This window comes from Schistocerca serialis, chromosome 9 (assembly GCF_023864345.2).
Source record: "Schistocerca serialis cubense isolate TAMUIC-IGC-003099 chromosome 9, iqSchSeri2.2, whole genome shotgun sequence".
NCBI classification, from domain to species: domain Eukaryota; kingdom Metazoa; phylum Arthropoda; class Insecta; order Orthoptera; family Acrididae; genus Schistocerca; species Schistocerca serialis.
In genome coordinates, this window is record NC_064646.1 from 370988315 (window position 1) to 371003733 (window position 15419).

Sequence of the window (15419 nt, forward strand, 5' to 3'; positions counted from 1 at the left end):
AGGAACAGACCTTTCATCAAGTGAGCGGTTGTATACGATTGCTAAGAAAGGCGCTATTGTGTCTGCCTACTCTGACAGGAACCTGGTTGGTATACCATCTGGACCACTTTCTTAAGTGATTTGTGTTGTTTCGCAACACCTAAGATAACTACTTTTATGTCACTCAAGCTAACTGCTGTTCTGGTTTCGAATTCTATGATCTGTCGGTGGTTTTGAATAGCAACAATCAACGAAGCCCATGGAGTGAAAACGTCGGGATATCTGCGCAAGCATCAGCTTCGAGTATCGATTGCCGGTGCTGGAAATCGCGTCAGAAACTGGAGTGCAGTGAATGGAATGCCGTGCAATATCAGGGGCAGACGGCGCTGAGTGGCTGGAGCGACATCCCAGGCCATTAATAAGGCACGCGACTGACAAGGCGAGGCCGCGCCCGTGTTTAATATTGCAAGCCTCCGAGCGCGGCCTCAAAGAGACGACGTCAAAACTCGGACAGCCCTTTGTTCTAACCAGTACACGCCGCCCGGCACTGTTGTACGCCTCTCACTGTTCCTCACTGAAAAAATATTTACTCCGCAGTGTTTTCGATGCGAGGAAATTTCGACAAAGGTACTCTGCATATCGTCATAGACTTCACCGTGCTCTGACGGAAGTGGAGACGGTTACATCATGAACACCGCTACCAAATGCCACGAAAACTAATACTCCGCTAATTCCGTGTCTATAGGATACTTTGGTTAAAATTTCATACCATACAGTAGCCTGTTAACAATATTCTCTGTACGGAAATGTGCAGTCATACTGATGAAGAATTGGTGTGAGTACATGACGTACCGAGTGGTTATAACTAAAGCACAACCACTGACAGAGGTCCAGTGTTTGCTGTAATTATCACATGACACCGAAAGATGGTAGATATTCTAATTTGTTAATGCGCAACCAATTTACGCTGAAAAAAAATATAGTTACAGTTTTGGGCACCAGGTGCGAACCTGGCGCTGTAAATGCTAGAAAGATGTATAGGAATCTTTCCATATTTAATGGACTACAAAGTGTACGTGAGCAGGAAAGGGCAAACAATTGAGAAAAACGTAACTTTCGTATTATCACATGCCGCCGGTTACACAGTTTGCTCAGTACGAGCACTGGAGACGATGACAAGACACTGCATCCATAAAAAATTAGCACTCCGTCTTCAGTCGACAAGTGGCCCATCGGGACCCTCCGACGCCGTGTCATCCTCAGATGAGGATGCGGATAGGAGGGGCGTGTGGCAGCACACCGCTCTGCCGGTCGTTGTGATGGTTTACTTTGACCGGAGCCGCTACTGTTCGGTCGAGTAGCTACTCAATTGGCATCACGACGCTGAGTGAACCCCAAAATATAGCAACAGCGCGGGGCGGCCCGGATGGTCACCCATCCAAGTCCCGGCCACTCCTGACAGTGTTTAACTTCGGTGATCCGACGGGAACCGCTGTATCCACTGCGGCAAGGCCGTTGCCTATCCATAAAACATGATCAACAGTAAATGCAACAGTTCCGGTGGGATCAGACCATCGTGATCCTCTGACCTTCAGATCGGGTAAGGATCGAACGTGTTTCTAGTAAAAATTATACATGACTTTGCTTAAACTGACACACAATATTTTTTTAGCGCAACGTAATGTGACTTTCAGTAATTCCTACAATAGAATGGCCCTGACTAAATTAACCTATACGTTTCACAAATCACTTATCTCACAAAAATCTTCGTTACTCGAACTACTGCAATACAGCGAGCGCCACTACTGCCAGCTAAATAAAAGATTCAAACTACGGAAGGCACTAACTAGTGATGGGCATAGTTAGCAAATGAGCAATGTCCTTTAAAGATGTGGTGATGAAGTTTTCAAAGGCGACTTTCTGAATGTAAGGAATACTGAAATTTTTCTCGAGGTTGCCTTCTGTGTTACCTTTCTCAAGTCCAGCCGGTGCGAGTGACAGTGCGTCTGCAACAATGTTCTCCTTGCCGGGAATGTAGACTATTGTGAAGTGGAATTCTTGCGGAAACAATGCTCAACGTTTTAACCTGTCATGATTTAATTTTGAAACATAAGAAATTGTAATGCACGATGATCACTGTATAGTTTTACGTTCTTACCAGAAAGAAAGATACGGAATTTGTTAAATGCCCAAACGATAGTTAAAGCTTCTAATTCAGTAATGGAATAATCTTTTTCAGATTTTGTTAGCACTCGGCTAGCAAAAGCAATGGTTTTCTGAACAGTAGTGTCATTTTCTATGGCTTCTTGAAATAAATGGGCACCAAGACCGACTTTAGAAGAATCCGTGCTAAGGCAGAAATCTTGTGACAGATCTGAATGAGCTAGTATTGGCGCGTTAAGTAACGCTTCTTTCAAAGAATTGAATTTTAACTGTGCTTGTTCGTCCCAGATCCAAATAGTATTTTTTCCAGTGAGAGAACAAAGTTTTGGTGTAACTAGAATTTGCATATACAGAAAACGATGGTAAAAATTTACGAGACCTAGAAAACTGCGGACTTGTTTTTGTTTTTGTGGATGGAACGGGAATGGCTCTGATTGCTTCTAACTTTTCAGGATCAGGCTGAACGCCTTCAGAAGAAATAATATGTCCCAGAAACTTCACCTTTGTCATACCGAATTCAGACTTTTCCAAATTAACTGTAATTCCAGATTCTGCGAAAATATGTAACACGCTGTTGAGGACGCGATTGTGTTGTTCCTATGAGGCTATCAGAATATCGTCCACATATAAGCTGATGTGACGTTTTAAGAACTCAGGTAATATGGAATTTAGCCCGCGAATGAATGCTGCCGAAGAAATGTTCAAACCAAAAGGAAGTTTACGAAACTGATAACAAACGCCGAAACAAAGGAAAGCTGTGTATTTTCTACATTCTGGATGAAGTTCGATCAAACCTGGATCTGAGATCAATAGAAGACAACACTTTTACACCATTAAAATTTTGAAGAAGTTCTTCCAACTTTTGCGGCCTGTCTGTTTCAGGAATAATGATAGTATTGATTTGTCTCGAATCTAAGACAAGACTGATCGATCCATTTTTCTTCTCAACAACATGTAATGGATTGTTGTATGAGCTTACTGCAGGCTCAATATTACCCTCGTCAAGCATAGATTGTATTTCTGTTCTAACACGGTCCCTATAATGTGCCGGAATTACGTATGTTCTAACACAAAATTTAGTATGCTCACGAACACGAAATTGGTATTGAAATCCCTTGATTGTTCCTGTTTTGTGAGTAAAAACTGTGGAATGTGCTTGTAAAATCTCAAAAAGTTCTTGCCTATCAGTATCATTACAATTCTCAATTGTTTGAATTTTATTCTGAATTAACTCATTAGTATCAAATGCGCCGTCTATATCATCCCTGTCAGTACTTGCAGAGTGATTGTTAGTGTCAAGTTCCGTCGCAAATTCCGAACTGTTGTCTAACAGGAGGTAAAACCGATTAATTTCTTCGTCATGGTTTGAGAGCCAATCTTCAAATTTCAAAGCTATTGACTTACCTTCTTTCTCTAAACTTATTTCAGCATCGTGAAAGTTTAAGATTGCTTTGTATTCATACAAAAAGTCTACTCCGAACATAATTTCCGTCGACAATAATGGAACAATAAGAAAGTTTATAGAGAAGTTGTGGCTTTGACAAAAGAATTCTAAGTTGGTTTGTTGGTGTATATCTACACTTTTTCCAAAGATTGCACCTTGTAATTTAATGTTACGTAACGGAAGTGTGGGGCAATCGTTCGATTTGTTGCATTTTCTAAAGGCTGTTTCACTAATTACTGAAATGGGACTGCCAGAGTAAAGTACTGCCGTAAATTTTACGTCATTTACAGTAATGTGAATCACAGGATATACAATGTTGTTATGTTCTACGTCGTGTTCCTGGAGTAAGATGTCCCTAATGTCTTCCATTTTACGTAATTACTAGCTACGGCAGCTGCGTCGTCAGCTTCATAAGTACGTTTTGTGGCTGCCATCAGTATGAGTCATTGCCTATTGTCTATTTGTTGGCGCGCGTCGTTATTGGGATTTGGAGATCTAACTTCTACAAATTTAACTTGCCGAGAGGGCCCTACCCTGTTTGAATCCCGCAGTCGTGATGCAATTCAGGTCTGTCGTAACGACCATATCGTCTGTCGTCATGTCGGTAGTTTCTGTAGTTTCTTTCTTGTCGGTTAAGTGGTGGAGAATTTCTCCCTGAATTATCACTGCAAGATGGACCGTTGCGTCTGAAGTTATTCTGTCTCCCGTGATAATAATAGTTCTGGTTGCCATATTGTCTGTTTCTATGATTGTCTCTGTTATATGCATTACTACGAAAATGCGATATTCCTCTGTTACTATTACTCTGCCAGTGGTTGTCATATGGTTGGCGTCTGTTCTGTTCACGATTTTCGCTGTAAGCATAGCCTTGTCATGTCCAGTTATTATTTTTGTCATCGCGGAATTATGACGGATGTGACCTGTAATTGTTGTATTCCTATTTTCGCGTCCTGTGATTGTCAGTGTCAATTTCCAGTTCTTGTAACAGTCCCTAAAAAGCTTCAATGTCGTCTTTGCAACGTCCTGCCAAAATAGTATGTCGTAAATGTTCAGGCAATTTGATTAAGCAAATGTGGATGAGTTCTGAGGGGCTGCAAGTGTTTGACAGGTACTGATTCTTGTGCAACATGTCTTCAAAATATTTCACAAGACTGGAAAATTCAGATTGTTCGAAATATTTCATCATTATGATGCTATGTTTTACTCGGTCTTGTGTGGCTTGAGACCAATATGCTGAGACGAAGGCATGGTAAAATTCTCCTTCACTGTGACAATCGTGAATGACCGATCGCATTCTTGCAGCTGGTTCATTCTCTAAGTAGCCACACATAAATTCTAATCTGTGCTCTAATGACAAGTTGGGAGGAAAACAAAGAGAGAACTGATGAAGCCACGCTTGTGGATGAATGTCGTTGCCAGAATTCTTAAATGTTTTGAATTTATGTGTAGTAATGAACAGCTTATAGTCAAAATCATCGTGTCGGCGAGTAGCATAGCGGTCATTGTTACGTCGTGTCGGCGGTTCCATCTCAAAATTCGGTGCACCTTGCCAATTTCTTTCATAATTTCCGAAATGCCCTGTGTTATTATTTTGTGGGCTTTCCGTATTTCGAAGTCCCTCTTCCCGTGTTGGAGCGCGAGTGTCCTCTGAAATATGTAATTTTTGTATTACTTGTGCCAACTCATCTTGTACTTCCCGGATTTCTCTTTTGTGTTGCGGATTAATTTGATTCTGATTTTGTTTGAATTTCTTAATTTGTTCATACTCTTCTGTGTCTGTGATGGCTACAGGTCTTGTGTCATTCAGATCATCACCTACCTTTGCAGATAAGTCAGTGAACTGATAGGAAAGTTCGGCAACTTTCTCCGATAGTGTACTTATTTCCTCAGTTTGTTTTTCTGAACCAAATTTCAGAGTGTCCATTTGTGTTGAAATCGTATCTACTGTGTCCTTTACGTTTTCCTGAGCTTTGGCAAGTTGCGTAACCGAATCTGTAGATGCAACTAAGTCAATTTTAGCTTGCAACGTCTCATGATTTTCATGAACAGTAGTTTGCAGTTCTTTTATGGCTAATTCGTGATTCTGTAATGTATTTTCATGCCGCGAAAACATAGGTTGGAAATGCTCACAAATTTGTGTTTTTACGTCATTACAGACTTTTGACATTTCGATTCGATATTATGTAACTCAGTAGTTACATATTCACGTGTTTGTTCAAGCGATTGTTCCACTGAGTCAAACTTTTGAAGCTTTTGTTCCATTGTGTCTAACTTTTGAAGCTTTTGCTGTGTTTGTCTCTGATTTTGTTCCACTTTGTCTAACTGTTGCTGTGTTTGTTTCTGATTTTGTTTCATTTGTTCCATTAATTGCAATGAAATGAAATGAAATGTCGTGTGACGAGGGCCTCCCGTCGGGTAGACCGCTCGCCTGGTGCAAGTCTTTCGATTTGACGCCACTTCGGCGACTTGCGCGTCGATGGGCATGAAATGATGATGATTAGGACAACACAACACCCAGTCCCTGAGCGGAGAAAATCTTCGACCCAGCCGGAAATCGAGCCCGGGCCCTTAGGATTGACAGTCTGTCGCGCTGACCACTCAGTTACCGGGGGCGAACATTAATTGCAATAATAATGTATTAGTGTCTGCAATCTGTTCCTCTATGCTTTTCGGCAGTGCATTTGCATCGGCAACATTCACATTTTGACAAGCGGAAAATGTGTCTTGACTTATTTGAGAGATCGGTGAGGACGCAAAACCTGAATCTACAGTATTTGCAAGATTGTGTCCTGTCATTTCGTATTCCTGAGGCGAGCTGTTGCCGACAGATCGATCGATAATGCTTCCCTGTTTACTAATTGTTTCACTGCCTACACCATTATTTGCAGCCCACTCAAAAATGGTTCAAATGGCTCTGAGCACTATGGGACTCAACTGCTGAGGTCATTAGTCCCCTAGAACTTAGAACTAGTTAAACCTAACTAACCTAAGGACATCACAAACATCCATGCCCGAGGCAGGATTCGAACCTGCGACCGTAGCAGTCTTGTGGTTCCAGACTGCAGCGCCTTTAACCGCACGGCCACTTCGGCCGGCTGCAGCCCACTCCATTTCACTATGCACAATTACCAAATTACTGCTTTGAACATTAGTTAATTCATTACTCGGTGGCGCTAACACACTGCTTTCGTCTTCACTGTCATTTCTCAGTTTACTTTAGAGCCTAGTATTACGTTTTTCACACTCCATTATTGTCACAATATTTCACACGACAACACAGAAAACCACAATTTGAAGCGCAAAATAAGAAAACACGTTAACATAGCATTGTAAATAATATCTCGTTAATTGCAAGCGCAGCTGCGAAATACTTGGTGCAAATCTACATGCATGCCACAACTGTTTCACTCTACAAGAATGAAATACTACAACTACAAAGGAAATTCTCTCTATACTTACGTGCTAGCAATAAAAAAATGCTGCTCTAATTGCGCAAACTACAAAAAAAAATCAGAAGATTCCAGTGAGGTATTCTGGCAGGTTCGCCATATGAATCGTGCCCTTAGAAAAATTATACATGACTTTGCTTAAACTGGCACACAATATTTTTTTTGCGCAACACACTCTGACTTTCTGTAATCCCTATAAGAGAATGGCCCTGACTAAATTAACCTATACGTTTCACAAATCGCTTACCTCACAAAAATCTTCGTTACTCGAACTACTGCAATATAGCGAGCGCCACTACTGCCAGCTAAATAAAAGATTCAAACTACGGAAGGCACTAACTACTGATAGGCATAGTTAGCAAATGAAAGGTTTTTAATAGAGAACAAATAATGTATTTACCTTAACAGTCATAATATATACAGGGTGTTACAAAAAGGTACGGCCAAACTTTCAGGAAATATTCCTCGCACACACAGAAAGAAAATGTGTTATGTGGACATGTGTCCGGAAACGCTTACTTTCCATGTTAGAGCCCATGTTATTACTTCTCTTCAAATCACATTAATCATGGAATGGAAGCACACAGCAACAGAGCGAACCCGCGTGACTTCAAACACTTTGTTAAGGGATATGTTCAAAATGTTCTCCTTTAGCGAGGATACATGCATCCACCCTCCGTCGCATGGAATCCCTGATACGCTGATGCAGCCCTGGAGAATGGCGTATTGTATCACAGCCATCCACAATACGAGTACGAAGAGTCTCTATATTTGGTACCTGGGTTGCGTAGACAAGACCTTTCAAATGCCCCCATAAATGAAGGTCAAGAGGGTTGACGTCAGGAGAGCGTGGAGGCCATGGAATTGGTCCGCCTCTACCAATCCATCGGTCACCGAATCTGTTGTTGAGAAGCGTACGAACACTTCGACTGAAATGTGCAGGAGATCCATCGTGCATGAACCACATGTTGTGTCGTACTTGTAAAGGCACATGTTCTAGCAGCACAGGTAGAGTATCCCGCATGAAATCATGATACCGTGCTCCATTGAGCGTAGGTGGAAGAAACTAAAATGAGCTCTAACATGGAAATTAAGCGTTTCCGGGCACATGTCCACATAACATCTGTTCTTTATTTGTGTGCGAGGAATGTTTCCTGAAAGTTTGGCCGTACCTTTTTGTAACACCGTGTATAGCAGTTCATGACATCCATTCTTACAAATGTACTGTTTCTGATGGACACACCTCCAGATTATCCATTCTCAAAAATCCACCATCTCACTTCCCCACATCCACCACTGCTGGCGGCTCGCCTCCAACTGCGCAACGCTACGTGCTGTTAACATCCAGCTGCCCAACACTAGAATGGCAGACAACAATGCAAACTAGCCACAGACTGCACACAGCACAGCCAGTGATTTTCCTACAGAGCGCTACGTGGCGTTACCAATAAGAAATCCTAAATAGCCTACTTACAAGGTGTTCTTTTACAAATTTCCAGAGTCAAAGTTCACATGGATTCAGATCAGGCGATCTTGCAGGGCATGCATCTGGAAAACCTTCGGATACACACGTTCATTGATGCTGCATTAGGCTGATCTTACACTGGGCGAGTGACGTGAGGTGTTGACCCATCTGCCTTGAGTCCACTGATTTCCACAAATTTCCGCTCTTCCATGCAGGACAAGGGGCGTGTCGATAACGTGCAGACGTCGCGGTGCACCTGACAGATACTCTAAGTCTATACTCTTCAAAGGAGGACAGACGGCAAATACAGTTACTTTTTGTGCACAGCACGCCGTTTACCAGTACACTAAATTCGACAGTTGTGTGTATTCACCGCAGACTACATGGCAAAATGTGAAGCCAGAGAGAAAATTAGATTTCGGTTGCTGCATCGTATGGATCTTTTACGGGTATCAATGTAAAATAGACAGCTAAACTTTCCGTAGTGCTAACAATGTGATGGGAAATTCCATCAACACAACTCGACGACAGCCACTTTCTGGAGCACGTGCTGCATGGTAATTTACAGCAACAACAGACTCGTCAATAAACTCCACTGTGATGGGACACCCTCCTGTTACAGGTGTAGCAGCAAGCTTACCAGACAGAAATCGTGGTCGCTGGCTTGAAGAACATGTAAGCATCATACCGACAGATCACACAGTCCGCTGATTGTACTGCAATAAATGCACAGCGAGTGGTCATGAGATGAACTCGAGGGCGGGTTACGTAAGAATAAAGCCTTGCAGGATGAAAATGGCTCTGAACACTATGCGACCTAACTTCTGAGGTCATCAGTCGCCTATAACGTAGAACTAATTAAACCTAACTAACCTAAGGACATCACACACATCAGTGCCCGAGGCAGGATTCGAACCTGCGACCGCAGCGATCGCTCGGTTCCAGACTGTAGCGCCTAGAACCGCACGGCCACACCGGCCGGTCTTGCAGAATGACTTCATCATGACCTGATGCATCATACTCTGACAAGGCTGTCATTTTATACTAGATGCAGGAAGAAATAAAAGCGGTGTACACACGCTTACGTATTCCACTTTACCAATATGTAGGTACTCAACTACATCTAAATTGGCATGATTACTCTGCAATTCAAAATTACGTGCCTGGCAGATAGGCCATAGAACACCTTCAAGCTAATTTCCTACCATTTCACTCTCGAACAGCGCGCAGGGAGAAATGAACACTACAGTCTTTCCATGCGAACTCTGGTTTCTCTTATTTTATTTTGATATAACTTTCTTCCATGTACGCAGGCGTCAACAAAATATTTTCACACTCTGATGGAAAACTGGTGATCAAATTTCATATGAAAATCCTGCCGCAACGAAGAAGGTTTCTGTTACAACAATATCCACCCCAAATCGCATATCATAATCGTGGCACTCTCTCACCTATTTTACGATAATACAGAATGAACTGCCCTTCTCTGACCTTTTTCGGTCTCCTCCATCAGCACTATCTGATGCCAATCCCACACATCGCAGCAGTATTCCGCAACAGGGAGAACAATCGTAGTGTAAACAATCTCTCTAATAGACCCGTTGCATTTTTAAGTTTTTTACCAATAAATCGCAGTCTTTTATGTGCTTTCCGCACAACATTCTATATGATCGTTTCAATTTAAGTTATTCGTAATTGTAACCCCTAAAAATTTAGTTCAGTTTATAGCTTTCAGATTCGTGTGATTTATCGTGTAACCGAAATTCAGCAGATTCTTTTCAGTACCCACATGGATGACTTCACACTTTTCATTATTTACAGTTATTTGGCACTTCTCCACCGCACTATACATCTACCTTGAATAAGGCATTTTGCAACTGGTTTTGGTCATCTGATGACATTTCAAGGCGTAAAATGACAACGTCATCTGCAATCAATCAAAGAGGGCTGCATAGATTGACTCCTAAATAGTTCATGTTGATCAGGAACAATAGAAGTCCTACAACGCTTCTTTGGGGGACACTAGATACTACTTCTGATTTACTCGATGACTTTCCGTCAGTTCTAGGGATCAGCGGTCAGCTACAAAGGAATATTTACTTTGTTAGAGGCGCTGTCGTGCACGAACAGTTAGTCCATATATATGGACACTCAATGCGTTCATTACGATTAGTTAAGAAAAAGGAATTATATTATTAGCTGGTAATGAAAGAGCGGAGTCGCAATCACTTCAGCAGTTTTTCATTCGAATCCACATCCACAGAGGTACATGGCTTTTTAAGCCGTACAATCATTGAACACAAGCAACCGTCATAAACAATAACTCAAACTAATAACCATAGTGTGGGAGAGAAAGACGGTGATGATGAAATGATCATTACATGTCACTTCGTCAGAACTGTTAACGGTGAAATGACGTCGGTTAAAGAAACGTGTGAGATATGGCATTGCACAGGGATCGCGGTGTCACGCCAATGTCAACCACGTGAATCATTACCGCAGGCATTACCGAGTGTTCGCTGCAATTCACTACGGCGTATGTGTGGCGCTCCTAGAGTCGACGCCCCCTCCTCAACACAGCAGCACGCTCACACTGAGGGCAACATGGAACCGAGCTGGGGAAAGTTATGAATCATCCTTGCTTTACCGTTATACAAATGAACCTGCTCTGTGTCGCTAATGATTCCAGCGTTAATGGGAATCTTCGCTCAGAGGTTGCTTAACGTGTACAGTATGATTAGTAGCACTTTACACTTAAGCATAGCCCAGATCACAATCATGTATAGTACCTCACCCAAGTAACTAGTCGTGCCTGGAGGTCATCATCACAGTCAACACGGTTTATAATGTTACGCTATAAAGTATCCTCTGTGCGATACAAATACAGTACTCAAGTGAGTACTTTATTATGGTACTTCATCCTGCAAAAGTAATAATTTAACACATATTAAATCTGTTGATAGCCATTGGCTGAAAATGAAACTTACGGGGGCTACACGAAGCAGTTGCTATTTAGACTGCACATTATAATCAAACCCTGACAAAAATAATCATGCACGATGTAATTATGTATGGTTCTCGGAATATACCCGGCAGACGTTATTGTGAAACAGAATACTGCTATATATTGGATAAAAATTATGTACATCGGAAATGATCAAATATTGACTAGTGTTAGGATAAACTACTGGTAAAGAAACTTCAGTATGGCTACATGGCAGAGTCATTGTGACAGCTCTAATATAGATTCATGAGTTCAGTCTCTCTTTCAAGTTTTCTTCACATCCAGGAGAAGTAAAAAATCATCTATGTCAGTCCCAGTCATGACATGACGAAGAGACGTCAGAACACATCGCCTTCCGCTGTGCATCATTTGACAACTTTAGAGAGAACATTCCGTTAGCATAAGCTCTGCACATGGCTATAACAGACCCCCCGAAATATTGCATATGATTGACGACTTCGCAAATAAATTTTGAAACGGACTGTTACACGTGTCGCCGTGGACTTCCCGTGGTGCCGCGGCTGGAGAGAAGTGGGAGTGCAACGCAGTGAATGTAAAGCGACCAGTAGCGGTAATATGAGAGTGAAAATCGTACCGTCATGGACGGGTCGACAGTAAACCGCATTTCAGTCTCAGGTGAAACACTTCGATTCAGGTAAACATATTTCTCTTATACTTTAATAGCAATAGCTATAATACATTTTCTGAGCAAATTTCAGTTGCTAATTGTACAACGGAGCAAAAGTACTAACAGGAACCCTGTGAGGAGCTAAAGTCTCAAGCTGTTCAGAGCCAAACTCACTTCTGCAAGACCATATAAGAGTAGAAACAACAATAAAGTTCAGGCGAATTAATCTTAGTGTGTGCCGCCCGGGGTGGTCGAGCCGTTCTAGGCGCTACAGTCTAGAACCGCGCGACCGCTACGGTCGCAGGTTCGAATCCTGCCTCGGACATGGATGTGTGTGATGTACTTAGGTTAGTTAGGTTTAAGTAGTTCTACGTTCAAGGGGACAGATGACATCAGATGTCTGTCATAGTCCCATAGTGCTCAGAGCCATTCGAACCATTTTTAGAGTGTGGTCTCGACGTAAATTCCAGGACCATCATTCCCACTTGCTACGGCAGAGACTTAAACCGTATATCTTGCTGATTTTAGTTACTTATTTTCACTTACTATGCTTCAGTTGTATGTACTCAAATTTTATGCATAGCATACAATTGTTAGATTAAGTAGTAATAGGCTCCTAAAAACACTGACAGAACCGTAATTTTCTCAGTATTATTGTAGTAACAAAAAGGACAATCTATGAAATATCGCTATATCGATATTTTCATAATAACATCGATATACATTGAACATATTCTACCCTCGAAACATCTATACTAAAATGACGATGTCGAGTGCCGGGAATTTTATATTATACATTTTGTTTACAGTTTTCGATAAATAATTGCACTTTTACTCTCATTTTGTCAAGGTGTCTTACTACTTTTTGAGCTTCCATCACGTCAATTATTTCTCCTGGACTGTGTGAAGCAAGTATAGGTGGAACAAAAGAAGGAATCCGATTACACTGGCGTTGGCGGTGTGAATGGAATGACAAGACTTCCGATTTACAGAAATAGCATCCAGTTGCATTAAGAAACAAGTAGGTGTTTGAAATTTCGTCAGAAGATCCCGCCGCAACAAGAAATGCCTTTGTTTTTTTGATCTCAACCATACAACCTGTGTCACGTCCGTAACACTCCCTTCCATATTTGTCGATACTACAAAACGTCCTGCCTTCTTTGAGATTTCTCGATGTACTCTGATAACCCTGTCTGGCAAAGATCCCGCGCTAGGGCGGTTGATAAAATATCGATATTTTTAACGCAACTGCGGTGCTGTTTCTTCACTCATAGTTGCTGAAAATCGTGAACAAAAATCTAAATAACAAGATTGGTCTTCCTGATGGACGGGGACGTGCCAGGGGAAACGCTGACACAACGGGCGCTCGTCGATACGAACAGAAACGCTTCGCTTCACCACCCTATTTAGACACCACAACTGCTAGGTAGTTGACGTTTGTAGAAATAAAAATAAAAAGAACAACGAATTCGAGAGGAAGTGTTCCAGACAAATCCGATACGTGACGAAACCGAAAGACGGACCAATCGGATACCTTTTATTTGGCCACTTAAATACAGTTACCGCTTTTAGCAGAGCTTTTATCGTGAAGCGTGAACGTGCATCGTTTTTCTTTCAGTTCTTGCTCTAAGGGGACAGACAGGCTGCTAGCTTGTGGATGTAAAGAATATCTTATAATAAATTAATATTTAAATACTCAGCCCTAGAGTAGGCTCTGTATTAACAATGTGCATCCGGTATTATTAATATTCCGATACATCGATACTCCGATGTATCGACACCTTTTTTCGATATATAGAGAAACAGTAAGGACACCTTTTTAAATATCAATATACCGTATTCCCAATATTTTTAAAAACATCGACGGTCCTGCTATCAGGCAACGCAGTATTCACAAATTGTGAATGAATCATTTCATTACTGTAATTATGACTGCTATTTGCCGCGTTCGTCGTAATATCTAGAGAGCTGGCCATAATGTTCATTCAGCAAGCAGATAAATAAATAATACAATTATTCGTAGTGTGAGTCCTGTGTTGGCAGAGCACAGAATCTTGTAACCTGACATTCGATGTCAATCAATGTGGAAACCATGTTACAATATTTTATTCACGCGATTTTACAGAATATTAACTTGGTCGATAGTTACAGCATTGTTATATTCCAGTAGTATATTCCAGTTACGTCTTCCATAGGGAAACCTAACATCAATAACAGTCTGGCATTCCCCCGACTTCAGTGAAAATTAATCTCCTTGGAGGCATGTCATTTATCTTCCTTGCTCTTCGTGCCGCCTGCAGGACGTACAGCGTATTTACTACGTGGATAAGAGCGGAGGCCTTTCCATGATAAATTATCTTACGTACAAGATGTTTCCTGCTTCTTGTAAATAAAATTCTGTTAACACTGTTTGCGAAAAATTCCAGATGCTTCTTAGAGCAAAGTTGCACAATTATTTTACTTGTATTTGAAATATCAATTAGCAGCTAGTTGGTAGTAATGGTTCTGTATGGAATGAATGTAAGAGAAAGGTAGTGTATTGATTCATACATTCATTGTGGTCGTCTCTAATGGCGCAGTTAGAAACAGCTGCTGTATCTGTACTATGAAGGAAGAAATTTTAGAGGTCAACGATCTGTAAAGGTCATCGAACGCGGAGCCTAATCGCTTTAAGGGAACCGCCGGAGACCATAACCGGGTTGTCCCGTCGGGGTTTGAAACCTGGGTTTTCAAAGTGCGAGTCTATTGCCTTACCAGTGTGCCCCTCGGTTGCTGATGCTTTAAATGAGATACTGATTTTACTGACAGTTGACTCTATTATCAGAAGAGTTGTAATGTCTCTTGCAGCGGTCTCTCCACGATATTTTCAGAAATTTTATAAATTATATTACTCAGTACATATCTCGAAATATCTCTTCTTATCTTACCGATTATCAATGCAAAGTAGTTTCAAGCCCAATTATTCCTTGGAGCGTCCATTTACTCCATGGAATAGCTTCTCTGCTATCTATGTTTTCTCTTAGGAAAAAGAATAGGGGACTTCTTGCCGATTAGTCGTGAAAGAAGGATGTATATGTATGTATTGTTGAGCTAGTCGCCATCTTGATGAGATTCTGTATGAGAAGGAATTTAATACATGAACTAAACTAAAGTAAGTGTGTTCGCGTATTATTTAACGGATTATTATTATTGACAGTGTCTGCTTACTACGCTGTGTTGCACGGGATCAGTGGGGAACGTCTGATTTACACTGGACGAACCTGCCGTTTTGTATGCTCAAGATATCC